Source organism: Homalodisca vitripennis, chromosome 2, assembly GCF_021130785.1.
Source record: "Homalodisca vitripennis isolate AUS2020 chromosome 2, UT_GWSS_2.1, whole genome shotgun sequence".
Lineage (NCBI taxonomy): Eukaryota > Metazoa > Arthropoda > Insecta > Hemiptera > Cicadellidae > Homalodisca > Homalodisca vitripennis.
Window position 1 is genome coordinate 42,130,267 of NC_060208.1, and position 16,780 is coordinate 42,147,046.

A 16,780-nucleotide genomic window follows, 5' to 3' on the forward strand; every position below is an offset into this window, starting at 1 on the left:
GGGGCCGTTTCACGTGCTTAACCTTTGTAGTGAAGGAATGGTAAATCTAAAGGAAAGCAGACACACAGGCAGATAGAGAGACAAAGACATGACAGGGATGTTTCCAGAACCCTTAGAGATAGCTTAGAAAAATAACTAAATGTTCAGGTTTATACATGACTTTATTCTTTAAATATCGCCTTGAGTGAAATGTTATGCTAACGCTCAGACAAATCCCATATAGAGACATCCAATTTCATCTTGTATATACAAACAACTATTACAATGGAGTATGGAAGGCCCAATAGAATGTAACGGTCGTACCAATCAACCCACCGTGTTAAAATATATTATGTAATCAGTCTGTTTCAAGACTTGTTAAATCTATAGTTTTCTCGTTGCCATTGTAGTTACACATAAGACAAGTGTAAAAACCTTTGCTTAACACTCAGAAATATCCCATGGAGAAACATAGACCATCATTGAACTAGATGTTCCTCATATAGAAATGAAGCTTAATGCAAAAGTGTTTACGTAATTTAGTTTTCGAGATCTCTGGTAGACATACAGAGAAAAATTAGATTTTTCCAGCCCTTCGAGTGATAGGATTCGCTTTAGCTCAGCCCAATATAGCCCTTCTTTCTCACTGTACATATCTCTTCGAGATTAAAGACATGCCACCAGACATGAAATGTGTCTGTACGCTATGTATAAGCGATTGCCATATCAAATGAGTAACAAAAACTGTGCAGACATATACTACCTTTACACTAATGGCCATGCAATTGCTATGTTACACGTTTCTTTCCATATGAATAAATGAATACGGTAGATTAGGCCACCAGTGTGGATGATTAAAATACTATTTATACAATGTTCCTATATCAACATAGTATTGAGCAATTACTACACCATTGCTCTTGCAATTATACACCATTACAGTATTACCATAATGTAGACTGATTACTACAGTCAGTGTACACGGTTCCATATCAACATAGTATTGAGCAAATATCTTATTACTACTCCGTGTATCGAGTAATTATACACCATTGTTGTGTAAACATTATGCAGGCTAATAAATATACTCTCTGTACATAGTTACCATATCAACAGAGTATTCAACTAACATCCACCTTTTGCCACTCCAATGATCGTGACACCTTACACCATTGCCGTGCTAACATGATGTTCGATATTCGTATTAAAATGATTAAGTTTACGATTAGATGCCATCATCAGTGAGACCAACTTAAAACTGACTAATATAATCTGTGTACACAGTTACCTTAGCAACAGAGTGTTCAACTAACATCCTTAGATGCCATCATCAGTGAGACCGACTTAAAACTGCTTAATATAATCTGAATACACAGTTACCATATCAACAGAGTATTCAACTAACATCCTTAAATACCATCATCAGTGAGACCGACTTAAAACTGATTAATATAATCTGAGTACACAGTTACCATAGGAACAGAGTATTCAACTAACATCTTTAGATGCCATCATCAGTGAGACCGACTTAAAACTGATTAGTATAATCTGAGTACACAGTTACCTTAGCAACAGAGTATTCAACTAACATCCTTAGATGCCATCATCAGTGAGACCGACTTAAAACGATTAATATAATCTGAGTACACAGTTACCTTAGCAACAGAGTATTCAACTAACATCCTTAGATGCCATCATCAGTGAGATCGACTTAAAACTGATTAATATAATCTGAGTACACAGTTACCATAGGAACAGAGTATTCAACTAACATCCTTAAATGCCATCATCAGTGAGATCGACTTAAAACTGATTAATATAATCTGAGTACACAGTTACCTTAGCAACAGAGTATTCAACTAACATCTTTAGATGCCATCATCAGTGAGACCGACTTAAAACTGATTAGTATAATCTGAGTACACAGTTACCTTAGCAACAGAGTATTCAACTAACATCCTTAGATGCCATCATCAGTGAGACCGACTTAAATTTGATTAATATAATCTGAGTACACAGTTACTTTAGCAACAGAGTATTCAACTAACATCCTTAGATGCCATCATCAGTGAGACTGACTTAAAACTGATTAGTATAATCTGAGTACACAGTTACCTTAACAACAGAGTATTCAACTAACATCCTTAGATGCCATTATCAGTGAGACCGACTTAAAACTGATTAGTATAATCTGTGTACACAGTTACCTTAGCAACAGAGTATTCAACTAACATCCTTAGATGCCATCATCAGTGAGACCTACTTAAAACTGATTAATGTAATCTGTGTACACAGTTACCATATCAACAGAGTATTCAACTAACATCCTTAAATACCATCATCAGTGAGACCGACTTAAAACTGATTAATATAATCTGAGTACACAGTTACCTTAGCAACAGAGTATTCAACTAACATCCTTAGATGCCATCATCAGTGAGACCGACTTAAAACTGATTAATATAATCTGAGTACACAGTTAACTTAGCAACAGAGTATTCAACTAACATCCTTAGATGCCATCATCAGTGAGACCGACTTAAAACTGATTAATATAATCTGAGTACACAGTTAACTTAGCAACAGAGTATTCAACTAACATCCTTAGATGCCATCATCAGTGAGACCGACTTAAAACTGATTAGTATAATCTGAGTACACAGTTACCTTAACAACAGAGTATTCAACTAACATCCTTAGATGCCATCATCAGTGAGACCGACTTAAAACTGATTAGTATAATCTGAGTACACAGTTACCTTAACAACAGAGTATTCAACTAACATCCTTAGATGCCATTATCAGTGAGACCGACTTAAAACTGATTAGTATAATCTGTGTACACAGTTACCTTAGCAACAGAGTATTCAACTAACATCCTTAGATGCCATCATCAGTGAGACCTACTTAAAACTGATTAATGTAATCTGTGTACACAGTTATCTTAGCAACAGAGTATTCAACTAACATCCTTAGATGCCATCATCAGTGAGACCGACTTAAAACTGATTAGTATAATCTGTGTACACAGTTACCTTAGCAACAGAGTATTCAACTAACATCCTTAGATGCCATCATCAGTGAGACCGACTTAAAACTGATTAATATAATCTGAGTACACAGTTACCATATCAACAGAGTATTCAACTAACATCCTTAGATGCCATCATCAGTGAGACCGACTTAAATTTGATTCATATAATCTGAGTACACAGTTACCTTAGCAACAGAGTATTCAACTAACATCCTTAGATGCCATCATCAGTGAGACCGACTTAAAACTGATTAGTATAATCTGAGTACACAGTTACCTTAGCAACAGAGTATTCAACTAACATCTTTAGATGCCATCATCAGTGAGACCGACTTAAAACTGATTAACATAATCTGTGTACACAGTTACCATAGCAACAGAGTATTCAACTTCCTCCTATAACCACTCCAATGATCGTGACATCATACACGTGTACAGATGATGTTAGATGGTCGTTTAAAAAAGATTAAGTTTACAATTAGATTAAACCAACAGTGCGGCCAACGTAAAGTGATTGATTACTATAATATGTGTACACGGTAACCATATCAACAGAATATTCAACTAACTTCTTTCTATTCCCATTCCAATGATCGTATACACCGTTGTCGTGTTAACATGGTTTTCGAGTCAGAACGATTAAGATTAGGATTAGATAAAAATAGCTTACTATGCTCACGTTTAAAAATCTGAAAGTAAAGTTCTAAAATATTAAGTACCTTAAAATAATCTGTATTTAATACCTATGAGCTAACATTTGTCTTAATTTAAAGGCCAAAGAAGACATCCGGAACAGCGTTTCGGTAACGATATAGAGCAAGTATATTGTGTGAGTAGTAGCGATATCATGACATCATCATCTAAACTAAAATTACAAAACCAGATCAATTAACCTACATACAGTTTCTTGATAGAGTGTTTTATTGACCGTAAACACTGCCTGGCTGACAATTGTATTAATTTCTAAACCATTGTAGCCGGTATAACGGTAATGTCAATCACTGAGCCCGTGAGTTGTTCTATAATAGTGTCGTTGTGGCTTAATTAACAAAAGCAACAGTAAGCAATTGATCGCTTCACCTGTCACATGCAATCTGGGTCACGATGTTGTATCGACTGTAAACACTATCTGGCTAACATTTGTATTCATTCGCTTGGAGAAGATAAAGAGATTAGTTATACACTACTGATTTATATGACACTAAACAAAATTAACTCACAACTCACTGACTCAGTGATATTAACAATTCACCACCTATACTGTTTTATAAATGAAGACAAATGTTGGACGTTAGTGTTTACGCTCAATACAACACCGTGTCCCAGATTGTATGTAAAAGACAAAGTGATGTGTTGTCCACTGTTAATTTTGTTAATCATTTCACCATATCTCCATTTTACACTCAGTAACCAACTGTTTAGTAAAAATATCGTTAAAACACGCAACCTACATTGTTTTATCCTCTATTACTATAATTAGTCTGTTTCAACATTTTTATACCTATAGTTTTCTCGGACATCGGATTCCGGATCTAAATATCCGCAAAACAAAGTTTTACTTTATTCAACTGGTCACTTTAAGAGTTCATAATTATGCAAAGTAGCATACGATCGTATAATAGTGAAAGCTATATATAAAATATAATAGATTCCCATGTAGTGCTCTATAAGGTTGGAATCACAAAAATTACAACCCTAAGCGTAAAACTATGTGGTTTAAAGCAGTTCTAAGGTACACAAAAGTAGCACATTTTAAATGTCCTTATAGTAGCAATTAAGGAAAATTTCTACATAACGTAATAAAACATGACCTCCAAAATGTGCAAATATATACCATTAAATTTGTATAATTAGCAATAGCCTAATTTAATTTCAATAAAAATTGAATGACAAAAAGTAGATACTCCGCCGGGACCCGAACCCGGATCTCTTACTTGCCGGATGAATGTGCTACCATTACACCACAGAGCCCTCACTTTTTACGATTCAATTATTTTGTATTTGGCCGTTTCTTTCACATATGTGTTTAAACAAACAAACTAACATATTATGATCGGAAGACCAAATACCTGTCAACTGATATATATATATATATATATATATATATATATATATATATATATATAAAACCAATAGATATAGATATAACTATATATAAACCAATAGATCCAGTTCATGTAATTTGTTGAGTCCAAAGGTCAAATTTACAAGAAAACCCTAATCGGATTTCTGCTGATAAAAATGTTATTCTCTTTGTTAAATATAATGATAAGGTAGTAATACCCGGTTGTGATTGACGTCAAATTATTTATAATCATGTAAATACAGTAAATAGTTGTTAAATCTTACGTATACACGTAAGTTTACGGAATATAAAAACTCGATAATGCCACGTTGAAACATTGGAAGGTCCCATGAATAGGTTGTAGCAGGAACAGTTGTGCTTTCATTCATAAATATTAACCAGGCTCTGAGTGGGCTTTAATACTTCCAGCTCTGAATTCCGCCCTGGCAGATTGCATTCAGTTCAGAACAAACCGATGGCTTTAAATTTTCTCTGAAACAGATGCGTAGGTCTGTCTTTGGCTTTCTATATTAAATTATTTATTAATAATGTAAGTAAATGATAGCAAGCATCATTACCCATACCCATTATTAGATATAATGGGTATAATCCATTATTAGTTTGTTTTATTGCATGTTTCGATAATTTTAACCAACGGATAATACTGTATTACGATTTGTTTAACTTTACATGTGTTTTTAACTTATTAATTACAATATTATTGAATGCAAAAAATTAGCAACAGGAAGGAATTAATTTTGAAGTATCTTGAAATGGCGATGAATAGGAATATAAACAAAATACTATTTTGAATTGTATTTTAAACCAAATAACAGGATCTTAAACTTAATAACCAATATGTAATACCTCGTTTATCCCTTAAAGGTGTTATTTCAAGATTCAAAGCAAGTTTGATTTTGTATTATGTTTGGGGTTGCCTGGTTTGGAACTTTCACGTCAGGTTCGTGTGATTATTTCACAACGTTATGGGAATAAACTGCAATATTAGCACTATATAACTTTTCACTGATGAATGTATTTTGATCTTTGCTTAGCTCTCAGCTGAGCAGAGTTTGCAAGACTTACTTTGAATAAAAGAACGGTTTTATACATTTTATCATATTAAGTATTTTTTAAACAAAATGTGCTTACATTTTTATTTATTCATTCACGTTAAAAGAGGAAAAAGTAATTTTGTCTGTACTCATGTGAAAATAAACGCAGACAATCTGGAAGAATGCATAAGACACTGATTAATATAAAGATTAGTTTTTTACGGTACCTCACTTTAAGATTAACTTAAAAACGTTCAAAGAGTCTTTTCATTTATGTTAAGTCAAAAACCTTCGTAAATAAAATTATAATTTTCGTTTACATTTTAATTATTAAACATTAATTTAATGCCAGATAGCCCATATCTTACTGGGCTCGAAAACCTTTTCTGATATCCGTGCATAAAACAATGTTTAATTTTTCTGTAACATAAAGTAAGAAAAGTATATACCTTACAGTAAAACGAAAACTTAATATTAGGTGATCATAGACTTGTAAAGTTATTTCTTTTATTTCGTAATAATAAAAACCCCAACAAGCCCAATCTCTTCAATGACCAAGCAGCTTAACGTCCTTAAATTTTAAAATGTCAGTTATCACTTTAACTCTGTCTATTCTAACCTTTACACCGATAAGCCAAAATATATCCGTGTAGTTGGTACGATTGCTTGAAGTGCAATTAAAATGTTTTTTAACATATAACAATGGCAAATATAACATGGTTGTTATTCTATAGATTTGGTTATGTCTATAATTTTACTTAAAACGATTACAGTATACTCACAAAAGGTTGTCCGATCCATGTTGTTGCACTCATTTAAAATTAAAAAAAAAGAAACTACCATTTTAGAAAATAAATGAAAATTCACTGCTTCTTACTGTAATTAATATTGGTTATAATACGAGACACATCATTGTAAGTTGAAAGAGCTGTTACCTCACCCCACTTCCCCACACTCCATACATTGCCATGTCAGCTGATTTTCGGTATGAAACTACACGTCGATGTATCGCTTTTTACAGGTTGTTTACATCCATTTTGATCTTCGGCTTTCGATTATTTTGCATATTTTAATTTTATTTATTTTTTACTCGTTTTCTGTTTCGTAGTGTAAAAACGGTTAATTTATGTAATGGCAAAGATTTAAGAAGACAAATGAGAAGTAAAGAAGAGTAGTAATGAATTGTTGAGTTCAGTCAATTATCCCATCAATGGTTATTCTTCCTAGGCTTCTATTAACATATTTCCCACTATAATAAACAAGACTATGTGCTTTATTACCGGTTTTATACATTGGTAAGAATATTGAATACTAGCAGAAAACTTAACCCAAAATGGCTTCATTTCTAAATAAGATAGTAACATAAAAATATTACTTTAAAATTTTTGTTAATAAAATTTGAAAAGTAATAAAATCCTTTCAAAATGACTTTCTAAAATAAACTTAAAATTTCTTAAGTGAAATGCTCAATTAAGCCAATTAAATCTGTTTCTTATATTTTCTTATTTTTTACTACCTTACGTATAGTTATTATTCACTTTTCATTGAGACCACTATTAAAAAAAAAATTATTTGGTTTCCAATCTTTAAATTTATACTATTTTCATTTATGATATTTGTGTATTTTTAAGTTATCTTGGAAAATTCGTTTAATCAATTTGTTTAGAAAACTGATATTAATGCAATGTGAGATAAGGTATCATATAAAGACGAAACAAACCTAAAAATATACGCTCTTCTAGAAGTTGCTAAAATTTGTCAATGTACATATAAAAAAAATTAACATATGAATATTACAGTTAGGTTGTATTTTGGTAGGATTATATGTATTTACTTCACTTTTAGTTAAATTTTGTTTGAAAAGACATTCCACACGAATTACTTACTGAACTGCGAGATTCAATCGTGGAGTTTGTATTTCAATAGAGTAACCATTAGTCTAAAGGTTTAAACCTCATTTTATCCGCCTATTATTAGGTCATCAGATACTTCATGTAAGTGTCTCTCGGTAGATTAAAGACTTGCACAAAGTTCCTCACTAACAGCATCTTCAGTCAAGAGCTTAAGAAAGGTTACTCTCTATCTGATAAACCGAGCTTGTTAGTTCTTTAATACACTACCACATGTTAAACACTCATATTTAGTAAAACAGTTATCTAAGTTACTGATTGACTTATATTTTAACCCATTATTACAAATATCTTCGTTCCAAGTTTAGTTTATTGGCAAATTTTCATTAAAATATTTATATTTTAGAAAACTAATTTGTGCGTACCACGTTTAGGAATTAAAATAAAAGTTTTGTATAACAACACATATTTGTTGTTTAATTCATTAACATGGTGAGTAAATACTAGTTAATCCCTCTAAACAAGGATTTTAAATTGTTACATCCCCGAAAATCTTATAAATAAAAATTAATCGCAAGATGTATTGCTTAGTGCTAATCTCGAGAATGACTGGACTAGTTTGGTTAGTTATTTTTGTAAAATATTCGTTGGAATCCGAGGACGGTACATTAGAAGAGAACGGTAAGAAAATTTACCTGCTTAATACTTTTGAATTAATAAAATTGTAGTACTCATGTATCATTAAAATATTTAACTCTGTTTGACATTTATTTCTGACGATGGAAGGATTGTGTAGGAAACAGGATATTCCTCATATTTGCCATCGTTCAGTGATACAACACAATCAGTAAAACTAGTGTTTGACTAAAGATGTCAAAGCGAATACGGATGCAAATAATACAAGTGCAATCATTCTCTCTTCTAAAATTCTCACTAAAGAGGGGATATCAGTTTTATGGAAGGTTTTACATTCTTATGTGGCACAAAAATTGGTAAAGGCACTCAATTTCGTGATTGGAATAGATTCGACTGTTGCACATTTAGCTGAGGAACAGCGTAACCGGTTTCGTTGCTAGGCAAGACTTTGACTCATAAAAATTCCTCCTACAAAGTCCAGTTTGACAATAGAGGAGAAAAAGGTTATTTATATACTTAGGAAAGATGACACTGTCAAAATCTTACCAGCCGATAAAGGCAACGCTACTGTTGTTTTCAGTAACATACAAATGAAAGATTAAGTAAAGATTAAGACACTGGAAAGTATATAGTTTTAAACAAAGACCAAAATGATTCATTTGAACGAAATTAACGCCTTAAGAAAACACAAGGCAAAATTTTACATACATTAAAATCTAAATTAACCCCTCACAATCCCTAAATCCCCAATATGTATGGATTTCCCAAAATCCAAAAACATACCATCCCTCTCCACCCTATAATTAGTTCTCGTGATTCACCTTGCAGTTAATTGGCTAAAGTCATTTTGGATATTTAAGGCCGTCGATAGAAAAACCAACTCATTTTTTATAAATTCTAGGTAATTTTATATAGAACACAAAATCCCTTAAGGTGACTAAAACTCACTAGTTTTAACGTTGAAAGTCTATTCACAAATGTACCACTTCCAGAAACTCATTAAATCACGTCTTAAAGAAGACAAAACATTAAGTAAAAGCACTAAACTTTTCATGCTAGTGATTATGGAACTGTTAGAATAAATTATGCATTCAATGCAATAGTTTAAGTTAGAGGGTACAATTTATACCGTCAAGATTAAGGCATGGCAATGGGTTCTCCATTTTCTCCTATTTTCGCCTCTATATTTTTTTGGAGTAATGTAAGCAAAACTCCTTGGCTTTAGCTAAGCTCAAACCGAAGATTTGATGGATGTATGTGGATGACATCTTTGTTGTTTTTCTCATCGAGGCGTTGAATTGAATAAGGTTTTAAATCACTTATACTTATAGTATTTCTCATTATATCCGCCTCAAAAAAGAAGTGGAAGTCCAAAAGTTTACTTTTTTGATTTTTGCGTGTTAAGAGATAGAGATGTTCTTAACATAACGGTTTCTTGGAAGAAAATTCATACAGAAAAATATTTAAATTATCAGTCAAACAACCAATAATCTGTCAAAGAAGAAGTGGCATACTCGTTATTTGATAGAACAAAGAGATTATGCTCAGATAAAGATGGACTAAAAGAGGAATTTAAGAAAGTTGAATCGGATTTTAGTCGCAATGGATACCCTCAATAAACAAATGCAAACAAACGAGAAGAACCATTCAATCAACTATAATAGTGATAAATTTGCGTTTATGTCAATCCCTTACGTTCCGGGATTATTGGAGAAAGTTAGAAGAGTAGGTAGTAAGTACAACATTAGAACGTTTAAAAAACACAAAAAGTCCCGTAAAACAAAAAAAATAGAATACAGGATTCGAAAACCTTTGTTTCTGTAAAATGCAGTGCAATAGGTAATACATAGGCGAGACAAAAATACCATTAAACGTAAGGATAAAAGAACACAAAGAAAACACGACAAAAGAGCTAACAATAAAGTCCGAAATTGCACATCATTTGTGGTCCAAAGACCATTTACTTCATTTTTTCCAAAAGGAAATTAATTGAGGCTTCATACATTAAACTGGCAAACCAACCGATTGGTCAACCATCAGTTGTAATTAGTCCGCTGTAATTGCCAATTCAGAAAGATGAACTAATCGAACACACAGCATCAAATAGATTAAAAATCTGTAGTAAGACAATGCTCAGTCACATTATTTTTTTAAGAACTTCGTCTACCATGAACCAATAATACAAAAGTTCGTCACTCCTTTTTTCCGCCATCTAGTTTCTACCGTCACTATTAAGCCTCTGGTCAGATATATTTGGTTGACCGGTGAGTAAAGACGTATTGTGATCTGTATTGTGTAGTTTTAATAATTATTTTTTAGTTTTTATTAAGTGCATGTTTTAGAGTTAATGTGCATGGAATGGACACACAAACATGGCCGTTGTGGTTCCTGACTTATGCGTCTCACAACGCTCTGCTATGTTTTATTTACTTTAACCTAGGTTGTAGTCATGCATTAGTTTAGTCATTTACTTCAAGAATAGGTCAGACTGCAGATCTCTAAACGTAGTGTTACTGATTGTGTTGTAGTACTTAACGATGTTCGGAAAAATCCTAAATGACTATAAATTGCTGTTGAAACTTCCAGGTTTAGTTCGAAAAAAAGGCTAAAATATCAGTTCACATTAACATTTTATAAAACATTTATTGTTTAGTTCTTGATCAGTAGTGCCCAGTTTTATGTATATAGTGAAACTCCATCTGAATTTTTATACGACATAATTAAAATTTCACTAAATTACCAACTTTAAATGTTTAAAAAACGTTGTTTTCTATTTCTGTCTTTAAAAAGTTAAATAAAAGGACTATACATTTTAAATGAAAATATTTTGCCTACCAAAAGTAGATTGCACCACTCTGGATGGGTGAGGTGATCTCTATCTCCTCAGTTAGTTTAAAACAGTCGTGGTACAAATTTTATAAAAGATATCAAGATTTGAAGAATTAAGAATAAGAAAATATCCAAAAACTAATGGACTGTCAGCATTTATAAAAACGTGTCCATTACACTGAAAATTCTCTCCATAAATACTTTTGTCTTAGCGTTAGAAAAGTACGCGTGTTTCTAATTGTACTCGTATGTTAAACATATTGCATAAATTGTAATATTATTAAATGTTTTGTTACTGTTGACAACCAATATTATCATATCATACAGCGTTATATTTATCCATAGACAAAGAAAATGATGCAATTATTAAAACTAACATCAGTAACAGGTGTAAGCTTTATGTCGAACTTTATAGCTGCGTAAAGTCGGTGAATAGAATAAGCTCAGAAATAAAACACGAAAAGCAATTTTAAAGACTGTAAAGGGATTTAACAACGAGATTGAATACCATTATACTAAAATTGCAAAATATAAAAGGTTTAATCTTTCAAAAATAATCATGAATTTATACGATATCTTTTGTAGTCTATTTTGTGATATTACCAATCACTCAAGAATTGTTTTAATACAATATTGATGATTTGGATTCATCAGTGATCGTAATATCGTTAAAACGTGTTACTTAATCCACAGATACATTTTTTAATTCCACCCGTTTCAGTTACACCTAGTGACCTGGGCAATTTACAGGCATGCAAAGATATATGCCAAGTTGTTTTTTATTTATAGAAGATGTTCTCGTCGGCGAAAATTTTCCGTACCGCTAAAAACCCATATATCATTACCAAATACCAAAACTCGAAATTTTTACAGAACTAAGAAAATTATTCTTGTTATTAGACCAAATTACCTACAGCTAGCGTTTTTTTTTTGCAAAATTAGATATTTAATAATGGATATTCAACCTGGCTATCTAATACATTTCTGTGTAATTGGTATCTAAGAATGATTAACTTTAATTTGATCCGCGAACAAATATTTTCCAAAACCTAGAGATAATTCATATGGCCTTTTCTGCGAGGAAACATAACTGTTTACTGTAGATACCAGATGTAATCAACTAAGATTGGAAGCTGGGTGAAGATTTCGTATATCTGTTCGTATTCACAACAAATTTTAACTGCTGTGTTAGATATATTATCTAACTTTTTTTAGCTGTTTCAGTTTCTTTGAAGAACTGAAAATCGGAGATAACCACTCATATTATTTTTCTTTCCCTTGAATTTTAGCTTGGAAGCTACATACAAGGATTCAGTGTAGGTTTGTACTTCTCATTTGAGGATATTCTCTATTTTTGTATCCTGCCAGTGACAAGTTTCAGTTTGATTCACTGAATTTTATCATACAAATAAACCCTATTTTTCTATATGACTCTTTATCATTTACCTGTATTTTCCCAATCAAACTGTCACTACTCTAATGACTTTATCGACTCAAAATAAATAAACAGTTCCTTCTCTGAATTACACTATTCATTATATTACTAAGCAATCCGAGATGATAGATAAACATTTATTAGTAATTATGCGTCAGGTGGAACTTAGACCAACACAAACAATGTTTCTAGAGAATAAACTAATTAATGCTGGGATTTTAAAGTTTTAATTTAACCTTAGGGAGTACAAAAATATGTGCAGCATAACTAGAAGAAGAGTACTGTACCCTAAGTGAATGTTTTGATATAACTAGATTGGTTTGAATTGGTAGTGAAGTTAACAATACTGATTGTCTCTGAAAGTTTCTAGCCTCTTGAATATTTTTCCATGTAGAAACTTCCTTACAGATAATGTGAATCGCCAACTCAGGTAATTCCTATTTCCTGAAATTTCACTCTCTCTAAAATATTTTTATTAGTGAAGTTCATAGTATTAAACTTTTGTGGTTTAGAATAGTGGAGAATTACGTCGTTCTAGAATGCTTCTAAATCTCTAGTTCTTCAGGACTTCGGAATTCTTCAGAACACTTGATCTTTCAACTCTTCAATATTAAAAAATTGGAATTCGTTGAAGTAATATTTTAGTGTATGGTTCTCTGACCATTACAATATTTTATCCGTTTTCTAGATTTTTGTGATTCTACTAGTTTAGGCCTTAAATTAGCTTCTGACAAGCGTTAAAATGCTCTATGAGTTAGACGTGACAACTGGAAGGTTCGAGAGATTCGCTATTGTCTATTTCGGTATGTAATACTTCATCCTTCAACTTTGAGGAAAAGAGTTGTTAGAAAGCTTATATAATGGGTGGAAATTATTTAGGTTTGTTAATGAACATTTTAATTTTGTTTTTGAGCTGCCACTTTCCTAAAAGATTTTCAACATTTTTTCACACGGTAAAACTTTTAATATAATTTATTTACTTTTATTTTCGCCCGAATTATCGGTGTAGAATTTCTATATTTTTTTTAAATTGAATATAATTGTATTGTCATCCGTTTGGACAAATTACGAGCTATAAGAAGAGAAAATTGCTGCACCAACTCAGTCTGACCACTAAATATATGCTGCTGGGGTGGTCAAGCTCACCTGTACATTACAATATAGTGGGGATGAGTGGTCTGGAAACGGATTTCTGGACCTGGAGGTGACAAAGAATTCACTGTCAATATTTACCCCACTGAATGTCTGTGCATATTTAACTTATGCAATACAAGTATTTATATCGCGTATAGAATTTGTCTGTAGAAGATGATACACTCACAAATATAAACATTTACTTCAATTACAGTACGATGAGCTGTGGATTTATTATTAATTATAATTTCCAGCTTCTTTATTAACACATTTTTCATGTAGTTTTTATTATTGCACTATTTAAAATTATCAACTTTTCAAACTTGTTTTATCCCTATTTAAAGTGACAATACCGGCGACATTATTACACCACAGGCGGTAAGCTTTTCTGTAGTGTAACAAAGGCTATTGTTGCTCCACCATTGTTTACGCTGCCTGGGAATTAAACTCTCGTTAACAAACCCATTGTACAATTACACAGACACAAAAATTTTTATTTCTATCTTTCCCCCATTTAGGTCCACTGCTATAGTGAGGATATTATTTTTCGTTTCTTAATATAATTTTATTTTGTGTTTTGTGTATATATGTTAATACCATTTCACGTTTCTCTTTGGTAAGTGTCATAAAGCCTTATTGTTATAATACACGCATTACACTTATATTATAAAATACTATCTGTATATTCCTAATTCCATAGCCATAAGCAAGTTCTCTTATTCATTACTCAGTAAGACTGAATTTTAAATAATTTTGGATGAGGTTTGTTTTAGAACTGCTAACCCACAGGTACTAAGAGACTATTATGATAAATTCTGAACTTTTTTTAGAATTTTTCATGTATGCCAATTCACGAGCGATATTTGTATCATAATAATGTATACGTTTTTGTTTGGTGCATGATATTTTTAATTTACTTGAGTTCTAATACAACATGTCAGTCACGTAAAATTGAAACAATCTGTTTGCACTAAATAATTTTAATGCTAATAACTTGAAAACCTAAATACATATATAAACTAGCAGATGTGGCCATGTTACAGGCAGCATCCAAAATGAAATTACTAGCTGCAGTCAATATTAGATTACCAGAGCAATTAACATGATATTATCGACAGCTTTTCCAACGAGAAACCCGGCCACCAACTGCTATATCCAATTGAAAACCTGCTATTTTCCTCTTGGTTCGTTTGGGTAAATAAAACTACGTGGATGAGACTTAATTTAAATAACGTCATTTAAAAATATTTTTATCGATCTTGCTAAGGCAATAGTGTCAGCTAAACAAAGTATTGGTAAGTACACTGAGATTAGATTAACCAGTACTATTATTAGATTATTAGTAAGATAATATTAACCAATTAAAGTATAATGTTAAGCGAACATCCAATTCTAAACACAAGTTTTTATTTTACTGTTTTATTGTAAAGGTTTTGTTAAGCTTATGAGGTTTTGACCCGGTGATTTTCACGTTACACAAAAGAGAATAAACTGTAAACTGTTGAACAGCTCTCAAAATATGCTCATAATTTACAACATTTAACTATTTGTCCATTGCATGGTACTTTAGTGTACAGTTACTTATATTTAATGAAACATAATAAAAAGTGTTGCTATCCTTTGGGCGATGAGTTATGTTAAATATTATGTCAATGTCTTAAGTACTAGACGATTAAGTCAAACAAGTGAGGCGTGACATCGGAGTAGCTGGAAGCTAGGAGAGCACAACAATAATCTGGCTGTCAAACAGACAATCAAAGTTTTGATAATGTTGAGTGAGATAAACTAAGATATTAACAGAACAGGAAATTGTGCAGTAGATGTTGTCTACAAAGTTGGCCCAAAGCTGAGTTTATCGATTATTTGTTTATATATGCATGTTCAATATCTTTTCGTTTTATTCGGTTTGAGTTTGACAAGGTATTTTGTTGTACCCAATTCAAACGATAATTCGAATGATAATTTAAATATTAAGTAGATTTAGCAGAATCTTATGCCAATTTTTGTTCTAATTAGTTTTAATTTAATGTGTCTTAATGCAGCTTCTCGCTGTTAAAGAATTGCCTAGACTAGGAGTACCTTTATTTATTTGTGCTATTAATTTATTCTCTACGATAAGGTTGTGATATAAACAAGTGATAACAACGAATAAGAAACCGAAAACAGGATATTGCAAGAATAATAGATGAGAGATCACGTAAAACACCTTCGTTCACTTTATTTTACAAAATGCAAAAGATGGTTTATTTTCATTATATTCTAGATAATTATTCAGCTTTTAATGGGATGCACGATACAATTATCGTCTGAAATTCTAATCTCTGTGGGCATTAGTACACTTAATACTAATTTTAAGATAAACAATGAGATTAATATTGTAATTTTATCAACGGAATTTACTATTTGTACTATAATACTTCGACAACATCCTGCAACATTGTTTTAAAATATTAAAAGTGTTTTATAAAATATTAAGACTTTAGTTTTATTATTAGTTTATATTAAATTTAAGCATATGTATTGTTATTATTAGTATATTCAAGCAACCTACTGATAGCCCTGAATTTGTATATTATTAAAAAAAGATTATAATTGTTCAAATTTACTATAATAGGGGATTTAATCTTTACAAATGTTACAAACACATATTTTTTTATTAATTTTTTTACAAGGAATATTTAGTTCAACCTATTTATAATATTAAATACTATCCCGATTTTAAAAACTACTGTTTAGTTACTAGTTAGTTTTTTTTTAGTTTTT

The 16,780-nt window shown here is 31.5% G+C and overlaps 1 protein-coding gene across 1 annotated transcript in view; it reads right to left on the reverse strand.

The window, feature by feature from the left end:
* LOC124356247 (retinol dehydrogenase 14-like) overlaps nucleotides 1-7,042 on the reverse strand; it is a 54,568-nt gene extending 47,526 nt beyond the window's left edge. Inside the window, exon 1 of the mRNA XM_046807432.1 lies at nucleotides 6,916-7,042. The gene's annotated coding sequence lies outside the window, so the exon portion shown is untranslated. The remainder of the gene's footprint in view (nucleotides 1-6,915) is intronic.
* Between the last annotated feature and the right edge of the window lie 9,738 nt (nucleotides 7,043-16,780).